Raw genomic sequence first — 23,839 nt, 5'->3', positions numbered from 1 at the left:
TAATTTCCCTGTTATCTACAAAAATAGCTATTAAATATACAAAGGAAATGACAAAGAAATTTCAATACTTCACCACACACACACATGCACACAAAATAAAACACAGAAGACAGTAACGCAAGAAATAAGGACAAAAAGCCCTAAGGCATACAGCAAACAAACAGCATAATTAGAGAAGTCCCTCCTTATTAATTATTTTAAATTGAAATGAATTAAACTCTCCCATCAGCAAGACAGATTAGCAAAATGGATAAAAATACATGATTCAACTCGATGCCATCTACAAGAGACTCACCTGAGAACCAGACACAAACATGTTGAAAGTAAAAGGATGGAGGGGCTCCTGGCTGGCTTAGTCATTACAGCGTGTGACTCTTGATCTCAGGGTTGTGGGTTCAAGCCCCACACTGGGTATAGAGATTACGTAAAAATAAAATCTTAAAAAAGAGGGGCGCCTGGGTGGCTCAGTCAGGTAAGTGTCTGCCTTCGGCTCAGGTCATGATCACAGGATCCTGGGATGGAGCTGCTCAGCAAGGAGTCTGCTTCTCCCTTCCCCTCTCCCTTCACCCCTCTCCCTGCTCATGCTCTCGCTTGTTCTTTCTGTCTCTCTCAAGTAAATAAAATCTTTAAAAAGAAAAGAAAAGGATGAAAAAGTTATCCCTTGCTAATAGCAACCAAAAGTAAAGATGCAGCTATACTACTCTCAGACAAAATAGACTTTAAAATCAAAAAGGTTACAAGAGACAAAGAAGGATATTATCTGTTAATGAAATATACAACGGAGCAAGAAGATCTAGAACTATAAACCGTTAGGCACCTAATGACAGACTATCAAAATTTATGAGCACCTGAGTGGCTCAGTCGGTTAAGGGTCCAACTCTCAGTTTCAGCTCAGGTCATGATTTCAGGGTTGTGGGACTGAGCCCCATGTTGGGCTCCGCACTCAGGGCAAAGTCGGCTTGAGATTCTCTCTCTCCCTCTCCTTCCGCCCCTCCACCTGCTCATGATCTCTAAAACAAATGAATCTTTAAAAAGATGTATAAAGCAAAAACTGGCAAAATTAAGGGGAGAAATAGACAATTCTACAATAGTAGTTGGGCACTTCAATACCTCACAATAGTGGATAGAACCAGGCAGAAGATAAGGAAATACAGGGCTTAACACAACAAATCAACTAGATATAACAGACATATACAAAACACTGTGCCAGTAACAGTGCACGTTTTCTCAGGTACACATGGGGCACTGTCCAGCAAAGACGCCATGTTAGGCCACAAATTAAATCTTAGTAGATTTAGAAAGACATAATACAGAGTATCTTCTCTGACTATAACAGGACAAAGTTAGACATCAACAACAAAAGAAAAACTGGAAAATTGACAAAACAGTGGAAACTAAACAAGACACTTTTAAACACTGTATAAAAAGAAGTCACATGAGAAATTAGAAAATACTTAGAGACAAATGAAAATGAAAACAGAACATACCAAAACTTATGAGACAGTGAAAGCCGTGCTAAGGGGGTAACTTACAGCTAGAAACATTTACATTAAAAACAAAGATCTCGGGCGCCTGGGTGGCTCAGTCCGTTAAGCAGCTGCCTTCAGCTCAGGTCATGATCCCAGGGTTCTGGGATTGAGCCCCACATCGGGCTCCCCCTGCTCCATGGGGAGTCTGCTTCTCTCCCTCCTCTGCCTGCTGCTCTGCCTGCTTGTGCTATCTGTCAAATAAATAAATAAAATCTTTATAAAAAATTAAAAAATAAAAACAAAGATCTTAAACAACCTAGTTTTACATCTTAAGGAACCAGAAAAAGAACAGACTAAACCCAAAGCTAGCAGAAGGAAGGAAATAGATTAGACAATAAATGAAATAAAGAGCGAGAAAGTTGGTTTTTTGAAAAAAATAAAATTTGGCAAACCTTTAGCTAGATGGATTAAGAAAAAAGGAAATCAGAAATGAAAGGAGACATTACTACTGATTCTACAGAAATAAAAAGGATCAAAAAGAGTACTGTGAACATTTATATGCCAACAAATGGGAAAACCTAGATGAAACAGACAAATTCCTGGAAACCTAAAATCTGCCAAGAGTAAATCACAAAGATTATCTGCATAGGCCTGTAACTATTAAGGAGATAGAATCAGTAGTCAAAAATCTTCTAGAACAAAAAAATCTCTGGACATGATGGCTTCACTGGTGAATTCTATCAAACATTTAAAGAACAATGAACACCAATCCTTCCCAAAGTTTTCCAAAAATTCTGAAGAAGAGGGAGGACTTCCAAACTCATTCTACGAGGCCAGCATTACCTTGATACCAAAGCCAAACAGACTATTTTGGGTACACACTCCTTTGGCACTCTCATCTTGCTCACTGACTACCATCAGTAGCAATCTTCTCAGCTTGTTCCCTTTCTCTGCATCAGTCCACAACTACTGGTCATGTATACCTAAATCCCAAATCTCACCATTAATCTATCACCTAGCTCACCCTACCCATTCTTCAATGCCCCACAAAATCCCTACAAAGGTTTATCGAACTTTTGCTGGTACCGCTTAGTAATATAACTCTACACATAATCTGAGGGCAATACAGAACATTTTCAATTAGCAATAATTGCGCCTCAGATAAACCTCATTGGCTACAATACTGCCACTGCGCAAAGCTCAGAACATTTTCAAACAGCTCTACTAAATCTACTTTTATTAAGCTATAATGGACTTCTCTTTAACCTCCATATTGGTTCTGGTTTCGGCTTCTGAGGTCTCAAACGCAGATCATCTCCCACGCTCAAAAGGCATGATGATGTTTTCTCCAACTAAAATAAGTAACATAGGGGCACCTGGGTGGCTCAGTCGTTAAGCATCTGCCTTCGGCTCAAGTCATGATCCCAGGGTCCTGGGATTGAGCCCCGCATCGGGCTCTCTGCTCCGCGGGAAGCCTGCTTCTCCCTCTCCCACTCTCCCTGCTTGTGTTCCCTCTCTCGCTGTGTCTCTCTCTGTCAAATAAATAAATAAAATCTTAAAATAAGTAAAATAGTTCATGTCCTATAAACCAAGGCAGGCACTGAACACTCCAAGTAAATTAAGGCAAACACAGAACGACATCCAGGATATAAGGCACAGGAGGTAAAGAGACACTACCACAGATATACAAAATTGTGGGTCTCCAAATTCATGGAAAATACACCAAAGTCTGAATATGCCAACCATCACCATTTGGGAAGTTTCTTCTCAGTCGGCCCGGGCATGTTTACTCTCTGTTTAGAGAGGCAGGAAAGTCCTCCATGCTCCCCATCCTGCTCTTAGTAATATCCCTTGATGAACTGTTGTTAACGGATTATGTTGTAGCTCAAAAAGCTGTTCCATCAGCCTGAGGTGGTCATTTAAAACCCAAAGCCACCACATACTCTATTGTAGAGTAAGCTGTTAAGTGCTCACCTAACTACTAGGAGCTTCTAGGGACTCACCAAATTCTTGGTCATGATGTTAGAGGAGTATCAACTCCTGTAAGGAATAGGACTAAGCAGCCAGTAAGAACCCAAAGGAAAAATCTTAATTAGCACAGGTGACAATGTCAGTCAAAAATATACCTAGAAAATCCCAAAGAGAACACAAATGAGACCATGGGGGCGCCTGGGTGGCTCAGTGTGTCGAGCGTTCAAACCTTGATTTCACTTCATGATCTTTGGGTTGTGGTACTAAGCCCCACCACTGGGCTCCACGCTCAGGGGGGAGTCTGCTTCTCTCCCTCTGCCCCTCCCCCTGCTTGTGCATGCAGATGCTCTCTAAAATAAATAAATCTTTAAAACAAAGCAAAAACAAACAAACAAAAAACCCACAAAACAAATGGGACTGTGGTCTTCTGGCCTGTTAAGAGCCATTCACTTTGGAAGCAAGGGACCACAAAGACTTCCTGTCCACTGATGAGGAACTGGGTAGGTAAAAACACTTTGAGAGTTCTCAATGTTGTTTTAAGTAGAATTTGGCTTGGGGCACCTGGGTAGCTCAATTGGTTAAGCGGCTGCCTTCAGCTCAGGTCATGATCCCAGGGCCCTGGGATCGAGCCCCACATTGGGCTCCCTGCTCAGCGGAGAGCCTGCTTCTCCCTCTCCCTATGTCTGCCACTCTGCCTACTTGTGCTCTCTCTCTCAAATAAACAAAAATCTTTAAAAAAAAAAAAAAAAAAAGGTAGAATTTGGCTTTATCAGACAAAATAAAAAAATTTAGAGGAAGTCATAACTAAGTTAAACATGAGGGTGACAAGGGGGAAAATATGTTTCAGATAGAAAGAAAAAAACAAATCAACTATTCAAATTCTTTTGGGGAAAAAAACAACAGACTAAACAATCTGGAGCAATTTAGAATTCAAGGTCTGCCAATATTTCCTACACAAAGCAAGAATTTTGTTCGATTGTCGAAGAAAGAAAAGATTCCCTTTCATGTTAGAAAATATTAGCAAAATTCAGTCTTTTTGTGTTAACAGGGACTATAATTCAAAAGAGAATAGTGATAAGATTATCATGCAATTATATTTAAGCTATATTCTGGGCTTAGACTATCATACATCTCATTGTAGAGATTATTTCCTAAGCCTGTTAACACCTAGTTCTTCAAAAATCACTAATTACATCAAAAAAAATTTTTCCTGCAAAAAAACTGTACAGAGACTTGGAGCCATTCCTATAGCTTAAAAGATTATAATTCCCCTACTTAATGGCTATTGGGAACTGCAATAAAAATTACATCCATGTTTCTCTGATTCTGACTCTATTAATATATATTTTTTAAAGATTTTACTTATTTCAGAGAATGAGAAAGAGAACATGCATGTGCACAAGCAGGGGGAGGGGGAGAGAGAGAAGCAGACTCCCCACTGAGCAGGGAGTCTGATGTGGGGCTCAATCCCAGGACCCTGAGATCATGACCCAAGCTGAAACCAAGAGTTGGTCATTTAACTGACTGCACCACCCAGGCACCCCTATATAACACTTTCTAAAGTCATCTTCCCCTTCAGCTTTCTTAACTTGGTCAGTTTAGCCTTGGCTATTCCATTAATTGTATGAACACACAAGTTTTTAACCTCTCTGCTTTCATTCTTTATCTATAATGTACATTCATTCATTCAACAAGTGTCTGCTGAGCAAATAATGCCAGTCAACAGCAGTCTCAAAATTTATCATCTAAGTGTTGTATCAAATGACAAGGTTAAAGGTGCTGTCCCTTTAAGGTCTACAATTCCATAATTATGTAATATAGCATATACATTTACTATTTACCTGGAACAGCAAGGAAAGCAAAAAACACGTTTGTTTTTATATAAGGGGCACCTAGCTGGCTCAGTCAGTAGAGCATGTGCCTCTTGATCTCAGGGTCTTAAGTTCAACCCCCGCATTGGGTGTAGAGCTTAAAAATATATATTATTTTATATATCTATTTTATATATATACATTTTACACACACACACACACACACACCACACCCCTGAGCAAGATCGGTTTCACTCCCAGGAGCAAATTTCTGGCTCTATCACAAGTTCCTGCTCTAATGATTAAAGTCAGTATCTGTGTTGAACAAAGGGACATGAAAATATGAATCTGTTTCCAAATTATGAAAAGGACAAAATGGCTAGATAGAACATCATAGATTATTTAAACCTAAGTAAGCTCATGTTTGAGCAACAGTTTTTTATATTTAGTTATGCTTATTTGTAGAAGGCTTTCTACAATTTTGGTTTAATTGATTTTCCATACATTCAGAAGCTTATACCATTGTGTACATTTACTGAATGCAATACCAACCACACAACTGTACTATAACTCAGTCACTGATGAGCTTAAAAACATGTTCTCCAAACACTTGTCTGAAATAACAATGGAAGTACTGTCATCTAATCCAGAACTCAACAAACATTCATATATACCAGAACATCCTTGTTGCTTACAAGTTCCAGAGTCATAATTAATACACTGATGAAAACAATTACTTATATCTAAAGGCCCTAAAGCCACAAAGAACTAACTACTAATCAAAGCTTTACAGTCTTGATTACACAGGGAAATGCAGTTAGGCCCAGCAAATAACCAAAAGGGGAGCCAGTTAATTTCCCCTGCAAACTGGTAATGTTTTTCCTCTCTGCCAGATCCTTGAAGGAACACACTTCACATACAAAGATTCAATAAAATATCCCTAAAAATACTTCATATGCCTCGGGTTTAATCATTTTCATTTATTAATTTATTTTCATTTTCATTCACGCATATTTACCATTGCAGACCCTATGCTAACTAACCCTACGATAGACTGGTCTCAGTCTTCAATGAAGATTAAGGTCTAATGGGAGAGACCAATATAAAACAAATACCAGTGCTAAAGAGAGACACAGGAGAATTTAATCTAAGAACGCAAGGAACACCTTCCTGAGAAAGGACATCTAAACAGACATCTGAAGAATGTTAAAAATCTTAGATTTTTTTTTTCTGCACATTTGCACAGATAAATTTTTGGTCACCAAATTAGTTCAACCATAGTCCCCAAATAGGCTGTTGTAAAATACACAGCTGATGTATTTAAAATATAAGAAAAGCATTTATGCTGTTTGCCCTATGCCATCACTGTATGAAGAATATACACTGGCTGGATCACTAGTCCCTAAAAGAGAAATCACATGGAACAGAGCTAGGTCACCCTAGTCATCTCAACCAAGACCATCCTAGATCAGCCAATAGCCAACTCCCAACCAAGGTCAGCAAAGACCCAGCCAACCACCCAACTACCACATGTGACCAAAAACAGTGTATGCAAATGATGTTTCTCAGTTGTCTGTTATGCAACAATATTATGGCAATAGAAAACTGATACACAAAAAAATTTGTTTAACCACTATGTCTTTTCTCTGGAGACTAATTAAGGCTCTGTTCTCCCAAGTAAGTGAGTAAACCAAAAATGACTCTGCTATGGGACCCAGAAGTGAAGGCTTTAACACAGGAGAAAGATGAAGAAAATTCTTTTGGTTAATTTGTAAAGATTCAGGGCAACAAACGAGTTCTAGGAGAAAGGCCTCCAAAAATCACTGACCAACTGATATATAACTTGATGTGTTTTAGAATTCTGATGAAGAACATGGGAATAAAAAGCTAGTGAAGAACATGGGGCACCTGGGTAGCTCAGTCAGTTAAGCATCCAACTCCTGAGTTCTACTCAGGTCATGATCTCAGGGTTGTGAGATCAAGCCTCACATGGGGATCTGTGCTGGGCATGAAGCCTGCTTAAGATTCTTGCTCTCCCTCTGCCCCTCCCGCTCACTCTTTCTCTAATTAAAAAAAAAAAAAACAAAATTAAAATAAGCTAGTGAAGAAGAGTAAGCAAACAAAAAGATCTATGGAAAATTCTGGGGGAAGGGGGTGTATTATTACCACTGGTCTTTTCTCCCATTATTTGGCACAGAGTGAACAATCTTTACCTGTTCATGATAATGTAAACACTCAACATATTAGTTTGTTATTAGAAGTTTGGGAACACTTCCAAGAAAGTAAACATCTAAAGACATCTGAAATCAGGTCCTTAAGTTTTTGATACTGGGAGGACAAAGGAAGAGAAAAGTGTGTATGTGTGGTGGAGGGAGGAAGAATAGGCAAGGAAGAGCCCATCTCCCAGCGTAAGAAGCCATTAAATAAGATCTGAAACGGGAATAAATCACAGTTTAACACCAAATTTTAGAACTATCTCTTAAATAGCATAAAAAACAGCTAAGAGTGTTGAAAGTAGTTAACTTTGGGGAGTAGAAACTAGGAGGAGATAGGCAGTTGCTATTTTTTATCATAAGCGCTGTATCTTTTTAAGCTCTATTAATTTGGGTAAAAATTAAGATTTTTATCAAATTTTAACCTCATTAGCCTTCTTTCTCTTCTCCCCAAATTTCTATTTTCACTGCTTAGATCTATTACAACTACTCGTTTTATCCACTCATTTGTTCATTCAACTATTTATTGGAAAACTACTAATATCTACTGTTTTTGGTAAGGATACAGCAATGAACAAAAACCTAAGTTCCTGGTGCAGTGAGGGAGACAAATCAAAAGATCCTACAAATAGTATTTTAGATCTATTAAACATATGGATATGTCCAGGAATAAGTGGTAAGAGAAAAAATGCAAAATAAAAGGGACAGAGATAGATAGGAAGGGCTATTTTACTTACGTGGGGGACATTTAAGCAGACACTGGAATTTAATAAGGGAGCAGGCCATGCAGATACAGCAGAACCCAGGAGGTAGAGGGAGCATTTAATACAAAAGCTTAGGATGTAGGTGTGCTTAGCATGTTCAAAGAAAAGTGGGGAGACCAGGTTATATGAAACTTTCTATGCCACTATAAAAACTTCAGTTATTATTCTGAGCAAGCTGATAAGCTACTGATGGGTTTCAAACAAGGAGTAATAGGAGCTAACTTTTATCTCTAGAAGGTTCACTTGCTGCGGTACAACCACTTTGGAAAACCATTTGCTGATCTATACGGAGGCTGAAGCTCCGTGCAAGTCCCACTTGTAGGTAGAAAACCGACATAAATGCATACATCTATTTGCCAAAAGACATGTACCAGTACATTCATAGCCGGACTCCTAATAGCCAAAAGCCAAGAACTATCTGAACGCCCGTCAATAGAATGGATTAAAAAAAAAAAAAAAAACCATAGTGTATTAACACAACGAAATAGTATCTAGCATGATTCTCACGTGCATAATGTTGCATGAAAGCCAGACTCAAATTACATATTGTAGGATTCCATTTATATACAGTACATCAGACCCAACTAACCTGTGCTCTTAAAAGTCAAGACAGAGGTTACCCCTCGGGGTCAGGGACTGGGAGGGAGCAGGAGTTGCTGGTGATATTCGGTTTTTTGTTCTGGGTGCTGGTTTTACAGGTGCAATCAGTTTGTGAAAATTCAGAAATTCCTAACATGCACGCTTTTCTGTGTTTATCAATGTCAGTCAAGTTCTTTTTTACAGAGCAGTCTGACTGTTGTGTGGAAAATGGGTCCTAAGGAGGCAGGAACAGCAGGGAAACCAGTTAGGAAGCTAATGTCCTCGTCCAGCTGGCGATGAAGGTGACTTAGGCGGCAGAGGTGAGGTGGAGCGACCATCCTCTGGAAATCTTCTGTAGCTGGACTCAGGAGGATCTCTTGACAGATTACACAGTAAGGGGGAGAGAAACAAAGGACTAAAAGAGAACACTGACATTTTTACCTGGACAACTGGAAAAATAGGAGTGCCTTCATGGAGATGGGAAAGACTGCAGCAAGTGCAGATTTGGAGGACACACGGAAACCCAGAGGCTAGTTGTGAGAGCTGCCATGTGAGAAGGTTCCAAGCACAGGGGCTGAACATAGAACTGGATATAGGAATCTGGAATTCAAGAAAGTTGGAGCTACAAAATCCACGTGGGAGGTGTTGGCAAAACCACACAGCTGGTTTTAAAACCAAGGACTCCCACAGCCAGGTGATGAAGGTTAACAATGGTGATTAAGTCACACTGACAGTATGTGCCCTTGTTATAAGGGGAGGAGAATGAGCTTTTACTCTGTGGTCTTCCTCCCCAAGCCTTTAGCTCCTGACCTATCACTCTATAAAACAGTTGACCAGCACTCCTTAACATTGTCAATATCATCAAAAACCAAAGAGTGTGAGAAATTGTCACAGCCAATGAAAGCCCAAGAAGACAGGCTTACTATATGGGATGCAGTATCCTCACTAGATGCAGTATGTAAAAGCTAATGAAATCTCAGTAAAAATAGGGACTTCAGTTAATGATCAAGGGGCAGTATTGGTTCTGTCAGTGTGGCAAGCGTACCATCCTAACTGAAGAGGTTGCCAGGGCAAATTGCGTGCAGGAGCAGGTGGTGCTGGGGTATGAGAACTATTTCTTGGCAATTTTTTTTTTTTTGTAAACCTAAAACTCTAATAGTTTACTGAAAAAGCAAAATGGGCCTGGAGGAGATCACCTCCGGGGCGGGGGCTGGTGTGTAGGCAAAAAGGAGGTCAGCAAGAACCAAAGACCAAGGAGTGTTCTGGAGACCATTAGTATCATTTGTCCTGTTCACTTATTTCTCTCACTTATTCCTTCTTATCACACGACCTTTTAACGGAGTGTCCTTTTTCCGCTGTTACTCCCTCTAGAGCAGCACTGTCCAAGAGGACTAGGCAGGCACATGTGGCTATCGAGCACTTACAAAGTATCTATTGCAACTGAGGAAATAAATTTTTAATTTTATGGAACTTTTTTAAAGATTTTATTTGATAGAGAAAGCATGAGCAGGGGGAAGGGTAGAAGGAGAAGCAGGCTCCCCGCTGAGCAGAGAGCCCGATGCTGGGCTCGATCCCATCATGACCCAAGCCAAAGGCAGACCCTTAACTGATTGAGCCACCCAGGTGCCCCTGGATTTTTTTTTAACTTTTTTTATGCATTTTGAGAGAAAGAGCACAAACAAGAGGGGTAGAGAGAGAGGGAGAATCCCAAGCAGACGCCCTGTTGCGCATGGAACCTGAGGTGGGACTTGATCTCACGACACCAAGATCATGACCTGAGCCAAAACCAAGAATCAGCCACCCAACCAATCGAGCCACCCAGGCATCTTTATGGAACTTTAAATTTAAATAGCCACATATGGCTACCAGTTACTATTAGGACAACAAAACTCTAGAGTTCAGGATCGCTTATTTGATCCTTTTCCCAGACCTTTTACAAGCCATGGTATTTCTGATTCTCCACTCTTGATTATCTTAGGTCCAGAACATCCTTAATGTCTGAAGCCAGACTTCACTCAGTCATGGTCCCTCTCTTTCTACACCTACACAGGATAGAAGCCTCCCAGTTGAAATGACCGCCCTCACTAATCTGCCTGTAATTCAGGCCTCAAAGGTCATGGAGTCCTGTGAATTTAAGGAAAAGGTTTCTCAAGGGTGATTTTTTTTTTTTTAAACAAGGGGGAAAAAAAATTCCCCGTGTTAATTATAAAAACAGCTATTAAAAACAAATACAAAAATATGAAAATACTCAAATTAATGATTGAATTACTGAGATATGTCATTCTTCTAAAATTAAACCGCTATTCACAATGTGAATAACTCATAGCACACAGTCCTACCACTTTCTTTTATTCAAGCAACTGTAAAATCCCTATTTGTACAATGTGTCTTTACAGCCATTAGGCATGAAGACAGCATTCAATTAAGTTCTTTTCTCATTCTCATCATGGTAGTATAATCTGCTACTGCCCCCCAAATTAAGTGGTAGGACTTCAATGATAATGTAATCACCCAAAAGATCCAGAGTACACTTAATTTTCAAAGGTGACTGAAACAAATACAATTAAAAAAAAAAAATCACAGGCACCTCAAGGCTCTGGAGATTAAGTCCCCAAACCATTAAGGAACTCCATTTTGAGAGACAAACTACTCCCAGTTGAAATACAAACATCCATGAGAGAGTAATAAGAGCTTCTCATAATCCAGCTATCAGAGGCTTTCTACCTTGCAGTCACATGACAACAGCAAAATTACAAAGCTATTTTCACAGAGGTAAAAAAAAAAAACCTTAGAAAGAGGGGCACCTGTGTGACTCAGTTCGTTAAGCATCCAACTCATTGATTTGGCTCAGGTTGTGAGATGGAGCCCCACATCGGGCTCCACGCTGGGCAGGGAGCCTGCTTAAGATTCTGTCTCTCCCTCTCCCACCCCCCACCAAAAAAAATCTCATTAGAAAGAATCCTATAATGAACCTCCCTGCACCAATACCCACTTCAACCTTTGCATGGCTGATAATTGGGCAAGTTTTAATAGTCAAGACAAGTTGTGTGAGGAGGTGACCAGCAACATCTCAGAAGTGCCAAGGCAAGGAAGTAGGGCAATGAAAGAAGTTAAAGAGGTTCCTACTTATTCAGTCAACAAATATTTACTAAACCCTTAGCATACAGCCAAACCTGAGAGTCCCAGGACACGAACACGGTCCTGTCTTCCTAAAGCTCAGCCTAGGGGAGTTTGAAAACAACTAACCAATTGCAAAGCAGTGTAACCCACTACATAACAGGCAAGGTCAAGTACCAAGGTAAGCACCAAACCCAGACTTGAAGGTGGGAGTAAGGCTGAAACAGGAGAGATGAATAGCAAGTTGCCAAGGGCGACATTTCTGCATTGTTCTGTGCTCTACTCTACGGTCACTAATCCTAAAATTCATCCACTGTGCTTTCTCTTTTTAAATCCACTATCCCTCCAAAGATTGCTAATTTGAAAGAAAATTTGTACAAGCATGAATTTTTAGTTTATTCCGGGCACAGAATGCTTCGAGATTCTCTTCCTTTCTAAACCCTTCAGTCTGCTCACTGACCTTGTACTTGACAAATATTCTCATTAATCATGCTCTTCCAAATTCTTCTCCTCTCAAGAATGTCGACCTTTCTCAACTGAGAGGAGCTAGTGAGGTTCTCTCAAGAGAAGGGAGAATTTCACTTCAAACTAAAAGTGGCTATAGAGCCACTAGAGGGGTTTAACACAGGGAGATGCTCTTCTCCCCCATGGTGAGAACATATTTCAAACTGCTGACTTTGTTGTAATTATGATCCCCAAAGCTGTGGCTAAATTCCAGAGGGGCCAATTATAAGCCACCTAAATTTTCTCATAATTTTAATTGGCTATGCTTCTATTACTTTGTAACCCTAAACTACTGCCTAACATTACAGGATCATATACCAAAGAATTTTACAACTGGAAGGCATCCTGAGGGATCATTTAGTGCAGTGGTTTGCCCAGTGTTCAGAGAAGGGCTTCACAGGCCGGGCCAACATAGACACTCCAATTTTAACATACTAAAGAATTCGTTAATTCGGTTTTAAGAGCTTAACATAAAGCTCCTCCTGCTTTTTCAGTGCACGTATATTCACAGGTTATTAGTGTTAGTTATTGTGTCAATAATAAAAGACTAACTGATGGAGGACTTTTTAAAATCCCAGCCCACACAATCCACTCAAGTAGGTGAGCTCTCCAGTTCATGGTCCCCACTCAGCTCAGCCCAATACCAGGGAAGGCTGAAGTGCATCTGCTTGGCTCCCGCCCTCTCAAAGCCTACTGAGAGTTGCAAAATAATAATGTAGTAACATGTTTGGTCATGATAGTATATTAATATTTGAGTGCCAAATCGAACTTTGGATGTGTAGTGCCTTTTCAATGGCTAATGAGGAAAAGGGAGCAGTTGTTAATGATTCAATGTAAATCCCCTAAAACACGGCTGCCAAACAACTGGTCAACTAATCCCACACTCCTTCAGCAACACGACATTTACTATCGTCCACTCAATCATTAGACAGCCTCCACAGTAAATTATTCCTTTAATTGAGCTAGGTCTTTCTTACTGGGGCTTCCGTCTATTGGACTTAGGTCTAGTCCTTGAATCCTAAGGTACAAGTCCTCTTCCTTTAGAGATATTTGACTGTGGCTTCCCCCATACTCCAAGTTCCATCATCTCCAAACCAAATATTCTTTCAATTATCCTTCCACATGTGGCTTCAAGTCTTTCACCATCCTGTATACTACCACTGGACATATTTCAGATTCTGTGTCCTAGAATGGACCTAGACTATGTTTGTATCCACCCCGGTACAGGATAGGACCCTCATCTCCCCCCATTTCTAGATATGGCTTTAAAATATTACACCTGAGATTTGACTTTTTGTAGCCCCATCTGGCTCGGATTCAGTTGTCAGTGTCCCAAAGCGCTCCTCTACCCCACATAACCTCACTATCCTGTGCTTCCTTATGCAATCGGTTTTTATTGACCAAAACAGTTAAATTTCATCTTATTATAACCACTGCATGATCTTAGTTTGACAAGAAGAAGACTGAAGTCCAACCTGCATATGTACACATCCTCTAAACCTTAGATCTATTTGGTGCTTTTCTCTCTCCCCCTCCTCTTGAAGTAAAAGCCTGATCAGGTTACCTAGCTTCAGGCTCACACATACTAACCCCCACGTCCCTTCCAACCCCTCCATCTCAAGCTAAAAAGGATCATTTCTAACACATCTTCACCTAGAATTCAGCTCTCCCCCAAAATCATAGTCATCAGTAAAAAAAGGTAAGGTAATGTTATTACCTGTTTGTTTTTTTAAGATTCATTTATTTGACTGGGGGGGCACGGGGGGAGGGGCAGAGGAAGAAGGAGAAAAGCAGACTCCCTCTGAGCAGAGCCCCAGGTGGGGCTTGATCTCAAGACCCTGAGATCATGACCTGAGCAGAAACCAAGAGTCAGACGCTTAACCGACTGAGCCACCCAGGCGCCCCTTACCTGGTCTTTCTTAAAACCCCAGAGTTCCTACAAGAGTTGCTCCTCTTCAGTAGTTCCTTGACCTCCTGTACCATCTGCAGCAATTGCATGAAGGACACAGACGACAGAATTGCAGCTATAAAGGATGGTGGGGTTTAAACAGGCAGAGATGTGCAGAGACAGCAAGGAGCAATTCCAGGTAAAGATTCAATAAGCAAATATACGGAAGCTAGAAGCATAGTATATATGAAGGATACTGTTAGCTTAGTGACTGAAGATTGGCATATGTGAATAAAAGGTTAGAGGTACACTAGTATTGCCTTCAAAAGGCCTGAAAAGCCATGCTGAAACGTCTGAACTTTCAGTTGTTTGCTATCAAGTAGTGATTTAATTTACATAAATTAGTGATTTAATCAGAATCCTAGTTTAAGAAGATTAATCTGACAACAGTGTAGGAGATTAATTAGAGGAGAAGAAACACTAGAGAAGGGACCACTCAGGAAATGAAAACCAACACAGATAAAACTGTACTGATGTGCCCGAGAGACCAGTGACAACAGATCATTACCTAGGTTCCACAGAACCTAAGACGATTTTAAGATGCACCGTTACTTGATGTGTAAGAAACAAAAATGTTGGGGCGCCTGGGTGGCTCAGTCGTTAAGCATCTTGCCCTCGGCTCAGGTCATGGTCCCAGGGTCCTGGGATCGAGCCCCACATCGGGCTCCCTGCTCAGTGAGAAGTCTGCTTCTCCCTCTCCCACTCCCCCTGCTTGTGTTCCCTCTCTCGCTGTCAAAAACTTAAAAAAAAAAAAAGTTGCCGAATCAACTATAACATACTATCATCCCAATTCCATAGATGTTAAAATGTGAAAAATGTGTGTTTTATCATCAATGAAATACAGTTGTTTTTTGTTTTAATACAACTGGTTCAAGAGCAAAAAAATTCGGTTATTTTCAGAGTATTAGATACAGCAGTTTTCCTTATCAAATGCGTGAACTCTTTTTACTAATTCTCCAGACTGGTCGTAGGAATAATGAATGAGGGTGAAAGTAACCAACTACCACCACTCCCTTCATTCTCTCAAAAAAAATTAAAGGGGCGCCTGGGTGGCTTAGTCAGTTAAGCGTCTGACTCTTGATCTCAGCTCAGTCTTGACCTCAGGGTTGTGAGTTCAAGCCCCACATTGTGCTCCATGTTGGTGTGGAGCCTACTTTAAAAAAAAAAAAATTAAAAACAAGTCTGCTTTACAAACTATGATTTTTAAACAGGATTTCATCAGGAGCTTCCTCTTCTCCCCTCAAAACAAAACACAGAATTGGACCCCCACACCTGATCTACCTTAGTTGGACACCACAGCATCAGTACCGAAAAAATATTCCCTAAATTATTCTGATGCACCTCCAGGTAGGAATCACTCAAAGAGAGTTACATTTACAATATTATAGCACAGAAATTTTTCTAAGGGTGACTCCAAACTAAAAAGCTATAAATGCCTGGCAGATTTGACAAGATGAAAATATAAAACTTCTGTAAGAAAAAACTCCACCGTAAATGGAAGAAATGATAAATTGTTAACATCTAGAATATATAGGGACCTCTGGTTAATTAGATAACAAACAACCCAAAAGAAAAAATCTGAGCAAAGCAATAAGCAATTCATAAAAGTACAAATTGCTAATAAGAAAAATGTTCAGTTTCACTAAAGTGCAAATTGTAACAATGAGCTATTTTTCACTTATCAAGTAGGTAAAAATGCTAAAAGATGAATAATCATCAGTGTCGATGAGGCTAAAGCGTATAAGCATTATTTATACATACAAGAACCTAAAAACTCACCCAAAGTTATGGTTGACTCATACAAGGAATGCTATGCAGCTGCTAAAATAAGGCAAATCTGTATGTATCCAGGAGGGAAAAGGTCCATCATATACCGCACCAAAATTAAAAAGAAATTTTTTTGAATTTTATATACTTCTATCGGTACCGAAAAGGGTCTAAAAGTAAATAGACCAGGTTCTGACCCGTGAAGGCCAGTCAGAAGATGATGAGGGGTGGGGGACAGAGAGACTTAACTCTTCTGTTATACACCTCTCCACTGTTTTAGTTTTTACAAGCACATTCTTTAAAATTTCTCAGTAAATTAAAAGCATCAGTTGCACATCATCACTTTCCAAACTCCGTACAAACCGTGAGCATGGCCCCTTCATTTCCAGAAGTTTCATTCCCTTCCGGCATCCCTGCTCCTCTCCCCCCACGCCACCCTTGTTCTCTGGGAGCCTTTCCTACAAGGTCTCAGAGACTAACTGAGCCCTTCTCAGGAGAGCGGCCAGGCAGGAGGGAGCGCTTCTGCATTTGTCTCCTCCCCTCCCAGGAAACTGTCTGCAAATGGACTTGGGCTTTCCAGCAACTGGAGAACCAATTCAGTAACTGAACTAAATGGGCAGGTCAGTAGTAAAATCTTTTGAGACTAGACAACACCTGGAATAGGGGAGAGAGAAATCAGAGCAGGAGCCAGCAAACACTTTCGATGCAGGACCAGACAGCACAACTATTCCAGGCTTTGCTGGCCACACAGTGTGCCTCACTAGGCAACTCCCGCCAGTAGAGCGCCAAAGCCGCCATTGGTCATATGTAAACGACTAAGCGTGGCTGTGTTCCAATCAAAATCTATTTAGGACACTGAAATTTTAATTTCTCACTTTCACAAGTCACAAAATAGCATTTTGATTTAACTGTTTAAAAATAAAAAAAATTAAAAAAAACCTCAGTCTGCAGGTCTGCAGAAGCAGGTGGCAGGCCACAGGCAAAAGTTCCCAGTAATACTTTTACAAATCTCAGGGTGGAAAACAGGGAAGCTCTCATAAATAATGTCTGGATTCGTAACGTGCAAAAATTCTGTCACGAGCTTTAAAAATATTTAGTGAACCACGGTACAAACTGCCACTGTTTTAAAAGCAGCTTTCTCTCAAATAGCTGATAAAGTTTACAATATTAAAAGGGATCCCTAGTCTTGAGAGAAATGCAGATTAAAACCACAGTAAGAGATCACTACACTCCCACCCGAACGGTTTGAATGCAACCCTAGCGATACCAAGTGTTGAAGATGGGGAAAAACCAGAACCATCAAAAACTACTGGTTTATAAGCTGGTATAGCCACTTTGGAGAAGTTTGGCAGGGTCTTAAAAAGTTAAATATAAACAAACAAAAAACACACTCTTAAATATAGAGACCAAACTGGTGGTCGACAGAAGAAAGTGGATGGGGGTAGGGGATGAGTGAAATAATTTTTTTTAAGTTAAATAAATACTTACTATATGACCCAGCAATTTCACTGCCAGTTACCTACCCAAGAGAAGTGAAACCGTATGTCCACATAAAGACATTTGTGCAAATGTTCATAAAACTATTATTCACAATAGCCCCAAACCTGGAAGCAATATCAATACGCCATCAACTAGAAAACAGATAAACGATGTGGTTTATCCATACAATAGAATACAATTAATCAAAAAACAGAAGAGAGGTGCCTGGCTGGCTCAGTTGGTTAGAGCGTGCGACTCTTTGATCTCAGGGTTGTAAGTTCGAGTGTTCGGGTGTAGAGACTACTTAATAAAATCTTTAAAACAAAACAAACAAAAAGGAACTACTGATACCATACAACAACACGGCTGAGCCTCAAAAACATTATGCTAAGGAAGCCATGCATAAAAGCCTATATAATAGTCTATGCTCAACTCTTAATATGTGGTCCCCTGCCCCCGCAACCGATTTTCGGACACCAACTAGGTGTCCTACGAATCCTGCTATTATCTATCCAGAGAGAGCATTTGATTGCTCAAGTTAAGGGCTCAGTCCCACAAGACTGCCCCCCCATTTCAGATGCCAATCACAAGTCCAGGTTGTTATCTGTGCTTCTAACCAAGTGGCTATAAATCAGAGGTTCCTACCACCCCGCCTCCTTGGGTTCGATTAACTTGCTAAAGCGGCTCCCAGAACTCAGGAAAGCAGTGTACTCACCAGATTACCAGTTTATTACCAAAAATATGAAAGGAGACGAATCAACAGCCTGACGAAGAAGCACACAGGGTGAAGGCCTGAAGAAAGGAGCTTCCATCCCTGTAGAGTCTGGAGCCCAGCAAAGCAGCAAGCAGGTTCACCAACCTGAAAGCTCTCCCAAGCCAGTCCTTTGGGGTTTTTATGGAGGCCTCATTACATGGGCATGATTGATTAAATCATGGGCAACCAGTGAGTAAACTCAATCTCCAACCCCTCTCCCCTTCCCAGAGGAAGATCGAGGGGTGGGACTGAAAATTCCAACCCTCCAATCACATGGTTGGTCCCCCTAGCAACCAACCCCCGTCCTTAAGTGCTTTCCAGAAGTCACCTCATTAACAACATAAACTCAGGTGTAGTTGAAAGGGGTTGTTATGAATATCAAGACACCTCTGTTGCTCTCATCACTTAGGAAATTCCGAGGATTTTAGGAGCTCCATGCCAGAAAGAGGGACAAAGACCAAATATCTATTTCTTATTATACATCACAGGATCACATCATGTGATTCCACTTACCTGAAAAGGCAAATCATGCAGAAAGCAGATCAGGGGTTGCCTGGGGCTGGAGGCAAAAGCAGGGACTATCTCAGCAGAAGGGAACTTTAGGGAAGAAAGCAAATGTTCTATAGCTAGATCGGGTGGTGGTGGCACAACTGCATAAATTTACTTTAAAAGTCATTGATCTGTACACTTAAGATGGGCAGATTTTATGGTATGTAAACTATACCATAAACTATTTTAAAGGGGGGGGCAGGGAGAGCCCAGATAGCTTACTGGACCCATCAGTCTGCTCACAACTCCACTTGCTCAGGTGCTTCCCCATTCCATGCCTTCGCTCCGGACACTCCTAGAAGGCCTCCTTGACTGAGTACCTCTTCCTGGAAACTTCTCCATCCCATCTTCACTCCCACAGAGATCCCTCCTTCCTTTGAATCTCTCCAGCACTTTTTAGCTTCTTCTGTCCTAACCTCTTAATTCTGTGATAAATTCCTTGAGGAAAGAACTATTCTTTATTACACCCTATATACAGCAGGCACTGACTATTCGTAATACTGAGTTACAAAATCTGCGGGGTTAGGCACTGTCTAAACACAAGCTTCTAATTGGCATGAAGAGTGGCAAAATTCTCTATCTTTAAAACTTATATGACCCCATCTCCCACCCCCTGCTCCCATAAACCATGATCTAAATCCCTTCTAATTTTTCAGAAGACATTTCGGGTTTATTCATTCCAGATTTTTCCGATTTAATCGAGCAAATGCAGAAATCACAAAGGACATTTCAGTGCTGAACACAAGCAAACTTTTGACAACCAAGTATGAAATCCACAATAGGAAAGACCATGATCTTAATGAGACAGAAAATACGGTTCCATCTACCTCAACCAAAGGCAAATTTCAACCAGCATAAAGTTCCCAAACTGGAGGGAATACCATCTCTGAAAGCCTCTCTGGTAAAATCCTGGTTGAGATGAAGATCCTCAGCTGTGATAAAGGCTTCCTTTTAAGATGTGTTCGTATTGGTCACAGGCAACAGGAGACCTTGATGCTTACACAATTCTAGCAACTCTAAAACTTCTCAAATGCCGGACTTCAGGGGTCTTTTATTTCTCAAACAAGTGACTTCTGAATATTATTCACTCTTATTTTCAAAGAAGGTAAAACAATGCAATTTCTTTTTGAAATCACAATCTGCGTCAGCTGGAATTTAACCCTCCCCAAAATGATTCACGGAGATAGAGTACATAAAGGCCAAACACTGATAAGGATAAGAAAAGCTGACTCAAGACTTCAGAAAAACAAACTTTAAAACACTGAAGCGGACGCTATGGGGGATTAAGAGCAATCTATCTACTGGTAATCTTCAATGAAGAAATCACTGAGATTTTAATAGTTCCATTTTGAGGGAAATACCAAGTATTAACTACGAAAACTGCCTGACCTGAGTACACACCCTTGGGACAGAGGCGTCTGCAGCTAGGGAAAAACGGATTTGTCACTTGTCTTTTGACTCAGACTTGCAAATAATAAGACATCTATGTTAAACATCTATGATCTTAAGTATAAACCCTCTGGTATTCAACATCTGTGGTTTTATTAAATAAATATAAACCATCCCAATGTGAGAGTAAGGGGTTCACTTTCAAGAGGAAAAAAAAAATAAGAAAACTGAGAGCATTTATAACTTTTTACCCTGAAATAGATGACCCTCCAAACAAGCCCAGACTGGGCTGGGGGCAGGGGCAGTGACAGAAATCTTATTCGTCCAGGGCTGCCTACGTGTCAGGTGCTTTACCTAGAAGATCTCATTTCCTCCTCGCCAGAATCCTCCAAGGTGTTTTAAAGATGCGCAGATTGAGGAACAGAAAAGCGAAGTAAAACTTAACAAGGCCCAGAGCTGGCAAGCAGCAGACCAAGCTCACGTTTTCCTGCTGTATCACGGCCCCTCCCTAGGCTGGGCGGTCTGTCTAGTTAACTAGCTCTAACTGCCAGTTAATTAATTACAGGCCATCCGACACCAACACTATTTCTCCATTAAGAACATCTATATACCCAGTAGTGCAATTGCTGGGTCGTAAGGTAGCTCTATTTTCAACCTTTTGAGGAACTTCCATACTGTTTAAAAACAAAAAGAACATCTATATAGCCCAATTAAGTGAATATCTTTCTAACTTTTAGTATTACTTTATTTTATGCAGAAATTACATTTCCTTACACTTTGGCAAACTGCAATCTCCTTGAGGACAGGCTCAATAAATATGTGTACTATATTTTTAAAAACTTAACATTAAGCCACTCTGAAGTTCATTACCTGGTATCCAAACATTTCCCTCTTTCGTCCATTTATCCTAAAGTTGAATAAAGCCTATAAACAATGGTTCATTCGTTTCATTTCTAAAAGAAATCTCAGAAAACATGAGTCCATCACCAGAAATAATTGCTTCCTTTGAGCATCCATACACTTTGTGTCTGTCTCTTTAAGCACTTATATGTGTATTAAAATGATTTCTGTACATGCTTTATCTTCTCTACAAGACTTTAAACAACTTTAATATGCCCGCAGCATCTAGCACAGCAGATGCTGAATAAATGTTTAAACGAAGAAAATTATTATTTTTTCTATATTTCTGTCACATAGATGCTCAGAATCAGTGTGGTTAATAAAAGAAAAGATTCCTACAATAATAATGAGATTCTCAGGGAACAATCAGCCTTGAATCAAAGTTGATTTCTGTCATCAGGTTCTAATTAAGAACGGCAGATAAAGCAGATGGAGAACAGCTTTAATCTTCATGCTAAGTTGATCCTACTCTGGTGAAAACACAGAAAAATTGTTTGGACAAGCCAACTGAATAAACATGATATTGGATGTCTAGAGGAAAGTCATTCTTAAAGAGTCTTCTTTCCACTAGATGGCTATCTGAATTTTTACCAAGAGAGTTAGTCAAAAGGAAAGGATCACTTAACATTGTGCATTCCAGTTAGGCCAAGGAAAGGGGGTGGTGGTAATGGGGGGTGGGGAGTCAACCACAGGGAGGGTTTCTTTTCCATTTTAAAAAGGTTTCCCCTTTTGGAATTACTTAGTCCTCTTCCCATTTTACTTATATCATTTACTAAACAATGTAGAAGTATTTCCATAGAAATTATGGAATTGTGCCAAGGTTCTCATCAAAGAAGTTTAGAGTTCACTTAAACTGATTTGCCATTTAATTTCTGGTGCAAACTCTTAGGATTTCGTTTTGCCCATCTAAATGTGAAAAATTTACCTGTTTGAAATATTTTAGATTTTTAGGAATGGCTTCAAGGTAAAGGTAAACATTAATTATAAAATCCTACCAAATAGGGGCACCTGGGTGGCTCAGATGGTTAAGCGTCTGCCTTTGGCTCAGGTCATGATCCCAGGGTCCTGGGATCAAGTCCCGCATCCGGCTCCCTGCTAGGCAGGGAGCCTGCTTCTCCCTCTGCCTCTGCCTCTCTCTCTTTCTCTGACTCTCATGAATAAATAAATAAAACATTATTTAAAAAATCCTACCAAATAATTTCTATATTAAAGTATAATGTGTTGTGATCCATATAGCAAAACTCTATCTGAAACGACCCACTTAAGGCCATTTGTTCAAAATCATTATTTTATACTAATGTTTATTCACCCTTTCTGATGACAGAATAAAAAGCCCATTAAGAAATTTTGGGAAAATCTATGAAAACATCTTTTTTGTTTCTTTACAGTCTTTGAAAAAAGTTTTTATAAGCAAATATATTCATTACTTAAACATTGGTATAACACTATAATATATAGGGGAGCCTGGGTGGCTCAGTCAGTTAGGCGTCTGCCTTCAGCTTGGGTCGTGATCTCAGGATCCTGGGATCAAGCCCTGCTTCAGGCTCCTTGCTCAATGGGGAGTCTGCTTCTCCCTCTCTCTCTGCCCCTCCCCCCTCTTGTGCTGCCTCTCTCTTTCCTTCTCTCCCTCTCTCTCTCTCATTCTCAAATAAATAAAATCTTAAAAAAATACTGTAATATATAATGTACATCATATTGTGAGAATTTTCCCATGTTGTTGATTATGCTTTGGAAGCATCATTTTAATAGCTATATAATATTTTGCCACTTGGCTGTATCTTGTGGGACATTTGAATTTCCAATCCTTTTCTGGTATGAATAATACTTTGATAAATGTCTCTGGACATACTTCTATGTCTGAGTTAGACCATGTCCTCAGGAAAGGTGACTAGAATAATCACAAGAATCCCAAATAAAAATGTTTATCAGAAAGGGTGTATCAATTCCCACCAGCCAATGAGAGTGCCCATCTCATACCCAGGTCAACAACTGAATTTTACCATTATAAATTTTCTTCCTAATTGTAGGCAAAAACTAGTATCTTGCTGTTTTAATTTGCATTTCTTGTATGGCCAAGGTGGAATTTTTCTTCACTTTTTATTTTTTTTTAAAGATTTTATTTATTTGAGAGAGAGAATGAGAGATAGAAAGCACAAGAGGGAAGAGGGTCAGAGGGAGAAGCAGACTCCCCGCTGAGCAGGAAGCCCAATGTGGGACTCGATCCCGGGACTCCGGGATCATGACCTGAGCCGAAGGCAGTCGCTTAACCAACTGAGCCACCCAGGCGCCCTTTCTTCACTTTTTTAAAACCTAAGTGGCTCAGGGCGCCTGGCTGGCTCAGTTAGTAGAGCATGCAACTCTTGATCTCATGATTGTTAAGTTTGAGCCCCTTGTTGGATGCAGAGAGTACTTAAAAATAAAATCTTTAAAACTTAAGTGGCTTATTTCGAGTCAGAAGTCTGTTTTTCATTACTATAATTAGACAGACTTCTTTTAAACCTTGTAAAATTTTCAACTGGCTCTCAGAGGCTTTATTCTATACCACAACAGATTTGGCTATTCTTAGAGAGATTAACACTGCAAAGAAAGAGTAATATCTTTAAAACAGAAATTTCATGTAATCTA

The 23,839-nt window shown here is 40.1% G+C and overlaps 1 protein-coding gene and 1 pseudogene across 4 annotated transcripts in view; both read right to left on the bottom strand.

The window, feature by feature from the left end:
• CNNM2 (cyclin and CBS domain divalent metal cation transport mediator 2) overlaps positions 1–23,839 on the bottom strand; it is a 147,960-nt gene that overhangs the window by 90,930 nt on the left and 33,191 nt on the right. The window lies entirely within an intron of this gene.
• Positions 2,500–2,670, bottom strand: LOC113924009 (annotated as a pseudogene).

The sequence above is a fragment of the Zalophus californianus genome, chromosome 15 (assembly GCF_009762305.2).
Source record: "Zalophus californianus isolate mZalCal1 chromosome 15, mZalCal1.pri.v2, whole genome shotgun sequence".
Taxonomy (NCBI): domain Eukaryota; kingdom Metazoa; phylum Chordata; class Mammalia; order Carnivora; family Otariidae; genus Zalophus; species Zalophus californianus.
The sequence above is the reverse complement of the archived record's forward strand: the minus strand, read 5'-3'. Positions and strand labels throughout refer to the sequence as shown.